General features: G+C 38.8%; 1 protein-coding gene and 1 pseudogene across 1 annotated transcript in view; one reads left to right on the forward strand and one right to left on the reverse strand.

The window, feature by feature from the left end:
• Window positions 1-14213, reverse strand: part of Inpp4b (inositol polyphosphate-4-phosphatase type II B) — a 939536-nt gene that overhangs the window by 683552 nt on the left and 241771 nt on the right. The window lies entirely within an intron of this gene.
• LOC103742401 lies at window positions 2268-2759 on the forward strand (annotated as a pseudogene).

Consider the following 14213-nt stretch of genomic DNA (forward strand, 5'->3'; position numbering starts at 1 on the left):
AACATTTTCTGTCCTTAGTGAGTATTCTGTGTGAGGGAGCATACTGTGATTTCAATGAACCCCACACCTTCAGTCTTGGTTCTGGTCTCAATGAGAGTAGTCTCCACATGCTTATTTTCAATATCTTTCTTGAAAATTGCCCGACAAGTGCAGCTGCTTTTGTATCTCTGTGTTAAGTGCTTTAAGATACCTAAATGAATTATATTACTAAAAAATGAAAATGAATATATAACTGTGTTTATATTTTCTATTATTAACCATATGGTTAAGTAACACAACTTAATGGAATTCTGTAAAGCTAATGAGTAGCACATTTAATTATATGAGTATAAAAACAATGGAACTGTGACAACATACTGAGGATTGTAATTTGTTTTTCCCTCATTTTTGTTCATGCTTCTTTTGAATATCCACATGAAAGACAAAAGTATCTCCCACACTCCAACTGATCAACTGATCCACTCACTTTTATCTCGAACCCTTACCAGTATCTTGTGGTTTTTAAATATTTATTTTATTTTTATTTGTGTGTGTGTGTGTGTGTGTGTGTGTGTGTGTGTGTGTGTGCAGGTGCCTGCAGAGGCTAATTGTGATCGACTTGATGCAGATGCTAGAGCTAAGCTCCAGTTCTCTGGAACAGCAGCAACTGTTCTTAACCACTGAGACATCTCTCCAGCAACAAATCTCTTGCATCTTAATGTTTCTCAAAAGTAGTCTTATTGTCAGTTAGAAAGCTAATACTGCTCTTTAAATGTTAGTAACTATGCAATGGATAGAATGTTTGATTGTGAATTCCTAAAGATATAGGTAAATTAAGTACTGAAGACAGTGAGTAAAATAAAATTCTTATCCTGGAAGTGGTTTTAATTTGTCTATAACGAAATTAAAACATATGGGCAGTAAAAAAAATTTCATTGACCAAATATCATAGCCAGCTATCTTTCCTGAAGATCAAAAGAGTAAATGAACTTAATTACAGCATAAAGAATTTCAGCTAGAAATTGTACAGGTTCCTAATACTGAGTCCTTAAAATGGCTATCAAAAAGAGGTGGTGGACTTTGAAAAACAGATTATATGACCATAGTACTCGGTGATATGTGAGTCTTCTGCTTGCAACATTATGGCTTTGGTGATAAGTAAGCACAGAGGACTTCCTAGTTTAGTGATTCTTTCTAAGTTGAAGAATCTTTTTAAAACACAGCTGAATCTTCCTTCTGTGCACTGCTAGATCTTTTAGATGGTTATTTAAAACAGGAATATTCACTCCATTTATTTTTCCTGTGCCACTTGCTGACTAGGAAATAGTGAGGCAGGACTTTTCTGAATCTGAAGCTACAGATACTGAAAAGCTTTCCCACAAGCAGGAATCTTTTAGTAGATGTATAGTTGATAAAACATTTTAGTAGATAGATCCCAAGAAATGTTTCTTCAAGTTCAAATCTCCTGAATGATTATGTTATGATTACTGGGGAAAACAGGGTCCTAAAAGATAAGCAGAAAATTAGGAGAGTAAATGTGACTTGATCCGCATTTTTGTGGTCACGTTCTTGAAAATTCTCTGCAAACTCTTGAAGCCTCCTTTTATTGGCTCATTATTAATGGACACTGCTGACTAACGGTCCACCACATTTTGCCCTCTTTCTCTGAGAGGCTAGAAGGCTGATAACCAATCAGATGCATCTCCTAACTAACTTGAATTAAGGTTTGCCATCAGAGGTTGTAGGCCAAATTCTAGCTCTACCAGGGCCATTTCATAACTTAGGCTCATTTCCTGTATCAGAATTTAAACTGTTCCATCAACATGGCATTCCCCCCCCATAGCCACACCTCCTTCCACACCTTTCCCTACAGATGGCCTGAGAGTGCATCATGCTTCCCCTGTGCTTTGTTTGGTCTGCCTCCTCATGACTGGCTCATCAGCACATGATCCCCAATGCTAAGCGTGTGATCAGGATGACCTTCGCCACCACTGATCCACAATGGGTGCCCTTTCACATTATTGGATGATTATGTGTATATATACAGTCTGTTGAAAACCAAAATTGAGTTCCGCCCTCTGACACACTCCATGAGTGGTCTTTGCTTGGTTGCACTTGCTCTTGGTGGAGTGTGGGCTTTCTGCTGGACGTTGTGGACCCACATCTGATGCCAAACAGGGACCCTCACTGCAAGCCTGGTTTTTCCGGTAAGGGATCCCCACGATGGGGAACTCTTCTAGAGCTCACTTTTCACCTTTGCTCGGGAGAATCCACCGCCATCTGCCACCATGGTGAACTTCACAGTGGATCAGATCTGAGCCATCATGGACAAGAAGGCCAACATCCGGAATATGTCTGTCATTGCACACGTGGACCATGACAAGTCCACACTGACAGACTCCCTGGTGTGTAAGGCAGGCATCATTGCCTCTGCCCTCAAAGGGGAGATGCACTTCACAGACACCCACAAGGATGAGCAGGAGCGATGCATCACCATCAAGTCCACTGCCATCTCATTCATCTACAAGCTGCCGGAGAATGACCTGAACTTCATGAAGCAGAGCAAGGACAAGTCAGGTTTCCTCATCAACCTCATCGAGTCCCCAGGCCATGTGGACTTTTCCTTAGAGGTGATGGCCACCCTCTGAGTTACAGATGGCTCCCTGGTGGTGGTGGACTGTGCATCTGGAGTGTGCATACAGACAGAGATGGTGCTGTGACAGGCCATCGTGGATCACATCAAGTCTGTGATGATGATGAATGAGCTCTGGGCCTGCTGATTCTTGGCATTACTTCCTTGATTGCTCGGCTAACTTCCGCTGTTACTGCTGGGGTGGTCTTGATTAACCAGGCAGCTCAAGCCTCAGTGCTCAACAATCTGTCAGCGTTCAGGAGGTGGAGGGACTTTCTTCAGCAGCCTTGTTCTTAGAATCTGTCAGACTGGGCATAGCCAACCTTCAGACTCAGCTGGACATTCATGCTTTTATCCTTGAAGCTATATTGCATATGATGGGTCTTCCTTGTGATATCAGAGTCGCCCATGTCTGTGTTACTTCTTACTTGGTTGCCAATGATTCCTTTAATACTGCAGTGGCTATGCTTAATGAAACTCATAATCTGTCACAGTATGTCAGGGGTGCTTGGGACAAAAGGATGGTCTACCTTACAGCATGTATCACTGATATAGCCACCAGTGTTAATAATACTTGGGTTGATATCATCCCTTTACCCTCACTGATGCAGGATTTTCTAGGACATTGCAATCCATTGGTTCATGGTTCAGTAATCCCCTCAGGCCCTGTTTTGGGGTGCAATGGTATTGGTCATTATAATTCTGCTTTACTGTGTTAGAATGCTGTATGCTCAGATTAGGGATCAACGCCAACAAATAGCAATGTTGGCAGAGGTCATTCATGAACAGTTACCCCTGCAGGCAACTGCCTGGACACATTTGGCTTTGACACGGTTGGAGGGTGGAGACCTTTAGCCCAGCCCAAGCACATTATGTGTTCAGGGCAGGTTTTATGGTCTTCTACCTAACCATTGTTGGCTTTTATAAAAGAAAAAGGGGAACTTGTAGGCCAAATTTAGCTGTGCCAGGGCCATTTCATAGCTTAGGCCCGTTTCCTATATCAGAATTTAAACTGCGCCGTCACCATGGCATTTGCTGCCCCTGCCCATAGCCACACCTCCTTCCACACCTTTCCCTACAGATGGCCTGAGAGTGCATCATGCTTCCCCTGTGCTTTGATTGGTCTGCCTCCTCATGACTGGTGCATGACCAGCACAAGGTCTGCAGTGCTAGATGTAAGCATGTGATCAGCATGACCTTTGCTACCATTGGTCCACAATGGGTGCCCTTTCATGTTATTGGATGATTATGTGTATATATACAGCCTGCTAAGAAATAAAGTTGAGTTCTGCCCTCTGATGTGCTCTGGGAGTAGTCTTTGCTCTGTCACACTTGCCCTTGGCTGAGTGTGGACTTGCCACTGAACAGCGTAGACCCACAAGAGGCATGAGAAGAGATGTGCCACTTCTGTGCTGAAGCCTTGAAAGTGGAGAACTCAGAGACATGAGAGGTGCCTGAGAATGCAGGAAACCAAGTTGAAAGGAACCTAGGTTCCCTGAATGGCTGCACTCAGGAAAACGCCCTGCTGTTTAGGAACATATACATAATAATAATTGAACTCTTACAGATGAGAAAAGTGAAAATTTTGGTGCTTATTTAATTGCAGCAAATAGAATAATTCTACATACCCAAATCCAAGGACAGAATAAAAGAAAGTTTGGTACATAAATTTTTTTTTAAAAACTCCTAACATGTAGACCTGGCAGTGTTTGTCTTTATTCCCAGCATTCAAAAGGCTAAGACTAGAGGACTGGGTCTTCAAGGCAAGCCAAAGTCTCTGGCTCAAACAGTAACAATAATATCAGGTCATTCGTTAGTCCACATATATAAGTAGTGTTTTTGCTACTATTTTATTAAGAATTGAAATGGTATTGGAACAAGTTCTGGGTCTTTTATTGAAATAAATTATCAGGATAAAGGGAAAATTCAATGTGGAACATGAGAAATTTGAAGTCCTTAAGAACACTGACGGAGGTCAGGAAGAGAAGCACAAAGGAACATGGGTGTTTTTCTAGGTCAGAAATAGGCAAGCTATTCGGTCTCTAACTATTCACTTTGAAATGTTTAACATCTATTATGTTTATCTCTTAAAGGGTCAAACCAGACAGAAAAATGTGATATGAATCACTATTATTGATAATTTATTGGAATAATCAGAAAAGGTCTGTAGATTGAAGAATGGTGAAATTATATTAATTTTATTTCTCTTTCATATTAGGTTAAAATATAAAAGGAAATTTGTAATTGCAATTTTTAATATAGGAAACAAAAGTTCAGAAGTAAAAGGAAATGTTAAAATTAAGGGGGGCAATAAACAGACTATTGACATGTTAATGCAGGCAATGAATGGCTGTTTATAGAGTAATATTTTTAGACATTGAGCTATGTTTTAAAAATCCATCCCATTTGCTGAAGGAACTATAGCAATAATCTAATTTTTGTTTGAATAAAGAAAAATTAATAGAATTGAGATTTAGGAAAATAGTTTATGTTTTATCTGTTTCTAAGAATTTCTGTATCAATTACATCATAATTGTCAGTTTATAAAACAAACCTATTGAAACAGGAAAACCTTTCTATAAGTGAAGATCTTTCAAAAAATTTTATTGTGCTTCTGTAAATTTCATACAACAGTTCTTAATCAAATTTAGACCCTGTATTAGTCAGGGTTCTCTAAAGAAACAGACGGGTAGAATGAATATATACATACATTCATATATATATAAATCCATATACATATAAATCCATATATATATAGGGATTTATCAGATTAGCTCACAGGATAGAGTCCGAGTAGTCCAACAATGGCTGTACCACACTTGAGAGGCTGAGAATCTGGTAGTCACTCAGTCCATGAGTGAGATGTCTCAGTAGTCCTAATCTGATGAATTCCAAAAGATCAGCTAGTTTTCAGTCTTCAGCAGCAAGATGAACTCACTAGCAAGAGAGAAGGTAAGCAGCCATGGCCTTTTATACCGTCTGCCATCAGAAAGTAACACCCACATTTACAGTGTGTCTTCCAGCTGGAGATGATCCACTCAAGATCTCTCTCATTTCTGTTAATCCCAGATCCAGTCAAGTTGACACCCAAGATTAGCCATCACAAGTCCACCCCTTGTCAACTTGACACCCAATAGCATCTCTCTATGTCATGCTTAATTTTCAAATGAAAACAATAGTGAGGTCATAATTTCACCTAACATGATATGACCATCCCATCATACAATGACCCATGTATTATATATCTTAGAATAGGTGATAAGGTCTTGAGAAATGCTTAGTCCTTTAGTATCTCATAACCTAATATGATCATATAGGTTTACAACGCTTAACCACATAACACTTATCTCAATTACACATTCAAAAAAGAACAACACATGTATCTGCTTAACATATGTGTATATATGCACAAGCCTATTCTTAACGAAATAGAACAAAAACACTCATGTCAATTAAAGTCCACAGCTCTGCAACTGGTCACATGGCCTAAGTTGGTGTTTGGACCTACCTTACTCTACTACCCAATCTGTATTTCCTCCACCATCAGCAAGCACCTCTGCAGGTCTTGGCTCTTTCCTTGGAAGAGTGACCCATACTTTCATCCCTGAAAGGTCTGGGCCATTTGTTGTCCTGTCTGGATTGGGTTGTTGCAGTTTCCCATTGACCTTAATCACAGGACATGGTAACACCAAAAGTCTCCCTAAGGAATCTCCTGCCTTCCAGATATAATCTTCATTACCTCTATTGTGGAGAACCAGTCCAATTTCCCCCTGGTAGTCTGAGTCAATCGCCCCTCCTAATACTGTTATTTTTTTCTTAGCCTGCTGAGTTAAGGGCATCAGAAGCCCAAAGTGGCCAGGGGAAAGTCTTCGCTTTCAGTTCAGCAGATATTTGTTGTGTCTCCTGGCAGAAGCACTCCCTCATCTGGAACCAAAACGTCTAAGCCAGCAGAGGCACAAAGTTATGGGTACAGGAAGCAAAAATTTTCCTGTGTCTTTAAGAGGTCATTCCATCGCTCAGTCAAGCCAGCTGCTTCAGGATGGTGGGGAAAATAGTAAGACCAGTGGGTTCCATGACCATGGGCCCACTATTGCACTTCTTTGGCTGTGAAGTGAGTTCCCTGGTCAGAAACGATGCTGTGTGGATACCATGATGATAGATAAGACATTCTGTAAGTCCCTGGATGGTGGTTTTGGCAGAAGCATTATTGCAGGAAAAGCAAATCCATAACCAGAATAAGTGTCTATTCCTGTAAGGACAAAGCACTGTCCCCTCCAAGATGGAAGTGATCCAATGTAGTCAACCTGCCACCAGGTTGCCAGCTGGTCGCCATGGGGAACAGTGCCATATTGGGGACTCAGTGTTGGTCTCTGCTGTTGGCAGATCTGGCACTCAGCAGCAGCTGTAGCCAGGTCAGCTTTCGTGAGTGGGAGTCCATGCTGTCGAGCCCATGCATAACCTCCATCTCTGCCACCATGGCCACTTTGTTCATGGGCCCATTGAGCAATGACAAGGATAGCTGAAGAAAGAGGCTGACAATCCATAGAGCAAGTCATCTGATCTACTTGATTATTGAACTCATGTTCTGCTGAAGCCACTTTTTGATGAGCATTTACATGAGACACAAGTATGTTCACATCCTTTGCCCATTTGGAGAGATCTATCCACACACTTCTTCCTCAAATGTCTTTCTCATCAATTTTCCTGTCATGCTCCTTCCAAGTCCCTGACCATCCAGCCAAACCATTGGCTACAGCCCATGAATCAGTGTATAATCGCACTTCCGGCCATTTCTCCTTCCAAGCAAAATGCACGACCATGTTTCCCACCCACCCCCCACCAGAAGTCAAGCATTTGTACCCAAATAGCCTTCAGTGCAAGTTCATCCACAGGAGTCTACTCAACCTACCCTAAGGAAGAAGATCCTAAGAAGGTCTAGTTAGTGAATATTTTACTCTAATAAAATCTAGAGAGATGACTCAGGAGTTTGTACTGCTCTTACAGAGGGCCTGACTTTGGTTCCTAGCACCAATGTTGGGTCACACAACCACCTGTAACTCCAGTTCCAGGGAGATCTGATGCCTGTGGTCTTGGTGGGCACTCACATTCACAAACATACATACATACACACGCACACTCTCACACCCACTCACACCTTAAAAAAAAATCTTTAAAAACAAAAATGTAGGGCTGTAGAGATGACTCAGCAGTTAAGGGTACTAATTGCTCTTGCAGAAGACACAGGTTCAAATTCCAGCACCCACATGACAGCTAACAACAGCCTGGAACTTCAGTTCCAGGGTATCCGATGCCTTCTTCTGGTCTCTACGAACATTGCATGACATGGGTACACTTACATACATGCAGGCAACACACTCATATACATAAAAGAAAAGAATAAAGGAAAAAAACATACAAAAACTATTTGATATGGAAAGAAAGTAGTAATCAATTTGTTTGAATAAAATCTGGGAAAATATTTGCTGATAGACTAATAAGGTCTTATATACTATCAGATAAATGTCATACAGGTGTGTATTTTGAGATCATTAATGTGACTGGTTTTATATTAGGAATGCCACACAGAGAACTTTTTGGTTCACAGCTCTCACTGTCTACACAAGGATCCACCTGGCTCACAGAGCAGTTTCACTTTGGGCCTAGAGAAAAAGACCATAGGTGACCCCTTCAGAAGGCATTCCCTCAGCAATGTGATTATCTTTTTTACCAGATTCACACCATGGATGGCAGGACTTCGATGACACTGGGCTGTCCTGCCCCACAATGTCCAGATGTCTCTTCTTCCAGCCCTAGTTTCTTGCCTGGCTGTCTTCACCACCTCTGCTCCATATCACATCCATGGGCTTCCTGGTGTCATAGCTGACGTTTCCAGCAAAATCTCACCTAACCCTGGACCATTCTTTTTGAGCCTGTATTAGGTTATTCCCTTCCAATACCTGGTACTGCAGCATATACAAACTGGGTATTGCAAGGATCACAGATGGAAAATAAGGCAATTTCTTCTGCATCAAAGTGTCGGCATTGCCAATCTATCTCCTTCATTTCAGAAACATGAAGACAGAAAGCAAATAATAGTAAAATAACAATTCCACGCTATTTATAATATGAAAGTTAAGTTTTAAGAATTTCCACTTTACATTTTTATTATATGTGCGTGCATGCATACATGCATATGTACACATATGTGGGCAATTGTGCTCACCTGTGCATGTGTGTGTGGAAATCAGAAGTCAGTATCAAATAATGTCCTTAATTGCATGTCTGCCTTAGTTTTTGAGACAAGGTCTCTCAGTGAACCTGGAGTTTGCTGTTTCAGCTAGACTGCCTGGCCCCCAGAACCTGCCAGTCTCCACCCGCAGTGTTGGGGATACATTCACACACTGCTGTACTCTTGATAGGCTGCTGAGTAAGTCCAAGAAATTTGGAAGGAAAATGGGACTAGAATGGCTATTCAAATTTTTCAACTAAATAAAAGGTAATAAACAGAATCCCAGGAACAAGAAAAGTCATAAAATAGTTCAAGAAAACACAGAAAGCAGGTACATATTTTCATTTCTCAACCAAAATATTTATATTTCATATAAAACTCCTCTATAAATTTATTTTCAAGACATAGTGATTGATGTGTCAAAAACTTAACTGCAAGGCTATTCATGGCAGTTTTGTGTGCTGATGTAAAGATTGGAAAAATATAACCAAAGAAATAAATTAAAAATTATATGTCATTAAAATATCCCCACAAACTGTATGAAATGTCATAAAAATGTCAGAAGATTTGGTTAATAAAATGGCACTGAAACAATTAGCTCATATTTAGAATACTTGTTTTATTTGAACAATCAATCAATGTGACTAGATATATAACTATACACATAAAAAGGTATACATAAAAATAGTCACAACTAGTAGTAATCACCAGTATATGCATACATATAAATATAACAGTAATTTTATTACATATAGCTGATTAACAATACCTAACTATTCTGCTAAGAAATACACAATTGACTCTTCGAAGGAAAGAATAAAAGTCTGTGTGTAATTTTAGTTTAATAAAAACTTTAAAACCTATTTACAAGAAATAAACCTAAATAATAATGATAGATAATTTTGAAATAAAACACAAGGAAAAATTTAAAAACAAATTAAAACACAAAGACAGCAGAGAGACACCCAGTTGTTAAAAAAATTAAGTTACATGAGTATAAAAAGATAAAATAATAAATAAAATTTTTAAAATGTTTAAAAATAATATGTATTTATTATAACTAGGCATGCCATATATTTTATGTTAATATTAGTAGAAATACTATGATGCAATATTAAGCTAATAATGAAATGTCCATTATAATCCCAAATAAATATTCTGTGGACATCATATATTACATTAGAATTATATGTGCATTTATAATAAAGTTTTAATAGTTGCAGATCCTTATAATCCAGTGAGGCAGGAGCATCATAAATTTAAGGTTACCCTGGGATGCATAGGAAGTTAAAGGCTAGTTTGAGCTAAGTAAAAATACCTATCTCAAAAGACAAAATAAACTAAATAAAATTTCATAAGGTTATATTATGTGTAGCACCTATGACATATACGCAATAAAAGACTAAGAGAAATGAAGCAAACATTTATAATGATTTCTTCCCCGGGTGATCAACTTTAATATTTATTCTATTTTTTATTTATGTGGGTGTGTATGTGTACAAGGTAGGTGTTAAGTGTTAGGTGGATGTGCACATGAGGAGGCTAGAGAGGGCATCAGATCCCTTAGTGCTAGAGTTAGAGGCATTTGTGCACTGTCAAGTTTGTTAATGGGGTGCTGGGATCTGAATTCAGCTCTTTCAAATTGAGCGGCAAGCCCTCTTAACTGTTGCACCATCTCTCCTGGTTCATGGAATCAAAAAAAAAATCATTGATTCTTCGAGAATTTCATTGAATGTGCTTTGAGCACATTCTGATCTCCCGTCTCTTCTCCACCCCCATCCCCTCCTCATGCCACTTGATGACCTCTGTTATTATTTTATTTTTTGTTTTTGTAAAGGACTATCAAGTCTACTTTTTGTTTCCCAAATCCTTTTGGTTATGTTTTACTTTTTGAGCTAATATTTTCGTATTGATACATGAATTTGTTTTATATAATAATTAAAATATAGACTATATAATGGTGATAGAAACTAATTTTATAAAATAAAGGACATAAAATTAAAAACTTGGTATAAACTATAACTCAAGAAGCAGCTCAGAACTTAGAAATATGGTAAATAATAATATTTTTATCAACCGCAAAAATCATAGGAATTTTTTTCTAGCATTTTTGAGGTTGTTCTACAATTTAGTTCTTAGAAATAAAACATTTTATTTTTTATTTTTATTTTTTTCTTTTTATGTGTTTAAGTGTATTATTGCCTACATGTCTGTAAGTGCACCCATGTCCTGCAATTGTACAATGCCCTCAGAAGTCAGAAGAGGGTATCAGATCCCCTGGAACTCTAGTTACAGATGGGTTTTAGTCATCATGTAGGTGCTGGGAACTGGACACAGGTCATCTGCAAGAGCAGCCAGTGCTCTTAACAGCTGAGCCATCCATCCAGGCTTGAAATAAAACACTTTAATGTGAGATCTCTCTCTCTCTCTCTCTCTCTCTCTCTCTCTCTCAATTTCCTTGCGGTTGAACTACAGAATGTAATAATGTCCTATGACATCACCAGCACTGGCCTTGGGGACAAAAAGGTAGAGATAAGCGCAATCTATCAACCTTTTAATTTGCTAACATCCCATAATGAGGGCTAATAACCTTAATATTCATTGGCTCAGTAAACAAGCTATTTTATAATAATGGAAGGTCAGCATAGCCTGAGGCCCTGTTCATGCTGTTCTTTCAGATTTTAATGGCTGCTGGAGTTCAGTTGCTATAAATAAACACACAAATGCCCACTCATCTTTCTAAGTATGGACTTTATAAATAAAGGAAATCACTGAACATGAGGTGCATTTGTTAACATCTATCTTCTTTAGCCTGAATCAATCATTTTGGTCTGACACTTGAAAATCTAAACTGGCATAGCACTGACTACACAGACAGCACAGTGGGCTCAGTACCCCTGTTAGATGTAATCAGCAAGCCTGGCCCCTAAACTCATGGTAGGTGGGTAGCCCTTGGACTCTGTGCCTGCCCTACTGTAGTGAACCATCTCGGTCTCTGCTGTATGAACCTAGTACTCAATCTTTCATCTTTTTTCCCCTAACTTGTACTTAAATTGGTTTTCTTAGACTTCTGACCCACTCGATCTTGATATCTATACATTGGAGGCTGTTTCTGCAATCGTGTTCCTTCTGATGTTTAGTGAATCTGGCCTCCAAGAGCTGCACTCCAAGAGTGCATAGCAGTGCACTGTCCGCCTCTTTAAATGTGGCTGTTGCCTGTACACTCGAGGGCTGGAAGCAAATAATCAGTTTCCAACCCTGTGTCAGCTGCTTAGAAATTGTGTCACTCTTCTTGTCATGTCACTTCTCTAAACCTGTGTTTTCTTTCAAGAAAAGACCAAGGAATTGCTTATGGAATTAAGTGAAAGCTTACACAGGAGCCTGGCATATGGTGAGCACTTAGTAAGAATGTAGGGGCAGGTTATGGGCAGTGAAAAGAAGCTTTTAAGAGCATGAAAAATAATGGGAACCCATGGGCCCCTCTGCTGAGAAAAAGGCTCAGAATAGACAAGTAATAGATGTCATTGGGAAAGTAGTGCAATCGAGGGACTAACTAGTGTGATGAGGCTCCGAGGTTAAACATTGCACATTTTAAAAGCTATAAGCCTGTATAATTAGGCATAAGATCAGTGCTAGGGAAAAAGAAAGCCTGCCTTTATGCAAACTTACCTGAAATGCTGAACTAAGCCTTCTTAAATTTCACCAGCAAGGACGATCATTATTTCTAAGTATTAAATTGGATAAGAATATGGATGGAGGGGAAAGCAAATCCACCAAAGACTGTGGAGTTGAAGGCATAGTCTATGGAGAGTTAATAAGGGCTGTTAGACCCACCATTTCTCTTGAGTCCTATAAATATATCCTTAGAACTGCCGGCCCAGCAATTCCCCTAAAGAGCAGCTGTAACCATCAGCTAATTCATTGCTCAAAATGGTTGAGTTGATTATGAAACTGTATACAATCTTTCTAAACAACACCACATCCTCTAACTTTCCTTATAACTTTTCTGCCAATATAGCCTGATAGATTTAGTGCTTCAGTGAAACACTCTTAACTACATTATGCATCCCCCGCCCCAAGTATTTGCCCATCTGCTTTTTTTTTCCCTGGAAATCCTCTTACAATGTAAGCCTATTGCAGCTGGTTTCTTTGAGGGTCATCTCAAATGTGGCTTTGATGTACTGTGCTTCAGCATCAACTGAGGAAATTCATAGGCCCAGAAATGAATAGATAGAAGTAAGAGTGGTCCAACTGACCATAGATAACACCTGAAAAATTGATGCCTACTATCCTCCTAACTTTAACTGTGCAAGTTTAGAAGTTTCAGTTTCCAGATGGTAACAATTCCAACCAAAGAACACGATGAAAACTCATTGAATCTTTCAACATTCTTATTTTACGAAAGTATACTTTATATACTGTAAACCTTACCCACCTTCAATGTGCAATTCTGAGTTTCATTACATGCATATAATTATTTACTAGAAAATCAAGGTATAGAATAATTTCAGCACTCCAAAGTATTGCCCCAAACCATTTTGTAATCAGTTGCTATGTCAACGTCAATTCCTGGCAATAACAAACATATTTTCTGTCCTTTGCAGAATAAAATCCCACAGCATGCAACCTTTTGACTTTGGATCCTTTCACTTGATATGATGTAAGTGGTTTCATACATGAGAAACCCATTCCCTTTGATTTCTGAGTAATTTTCCATTTTATCAATATACCACAGATTATCAATTGAAAAAATTTGTAAAAGTTATATTTTTTTACAATTATGAATAAAGTTATAAACAGTCACATATAGGTTTTTGTGTACTTATGTGTAAATGTAAATTTTTATTTCTTTGAAGTAACTAGGAGAAGCATTGCTAGTTCATAAGTTGTTTATGTTTATGTGACATTTGTGAATTGCTTTTGAAAATGGTGATTCTCAAGAAAACAAAGTTTCCCAAAAAGCTTGTCAGTTACAAGCTTTGGTAACAACATGCACAAGACCTATGCAAGCTCAATCCAGACAAATATCTCAGGACGAAAGTGGAGACGTGGGGAAGAAGCCCCAACCTCAGCAGATGAAATATGGGCAACTGATAACTACTGGGAGAAGGAGAGCTGATTTTCTTTAAGGGTATCTTGCTAGATGGATGACCAGGGTCCCATGTATGAACGTACACTGAAGGAAATTTGTGAACACAAATGACTCAATAGACCTTAATATTTATGACAGAGTACATTAACTGTAGAGGGGGTGCTATAAGAGGGCTATAGCTATTGGAGGGGGTCTAAATGTAATAAAAACTTATTGTATGAAATGTTCAAAAATTCAATAAAAATACTCAGAAAAAAGGTAGCTCTGTTTTTATTCTTACC

The sequence above is a fragment of the Nannospalax galili genome, unplaced genomic scaffold (genome assembly GCF_000622305.1).
Source record: "Nannospalax galili isolate Female #2095 unplaced genomic scaffold, S.galili_v1.0 scaffold359, whole genome shotgun sequence".
In the NCBI taxonomy this organism is placed as follows: domain Eukaryota; kingdom Metazoa; phylum Chordata; class Mammalia; order Rodentia; family Spalacidae; genus Nannospalax; species Nannospalax galili.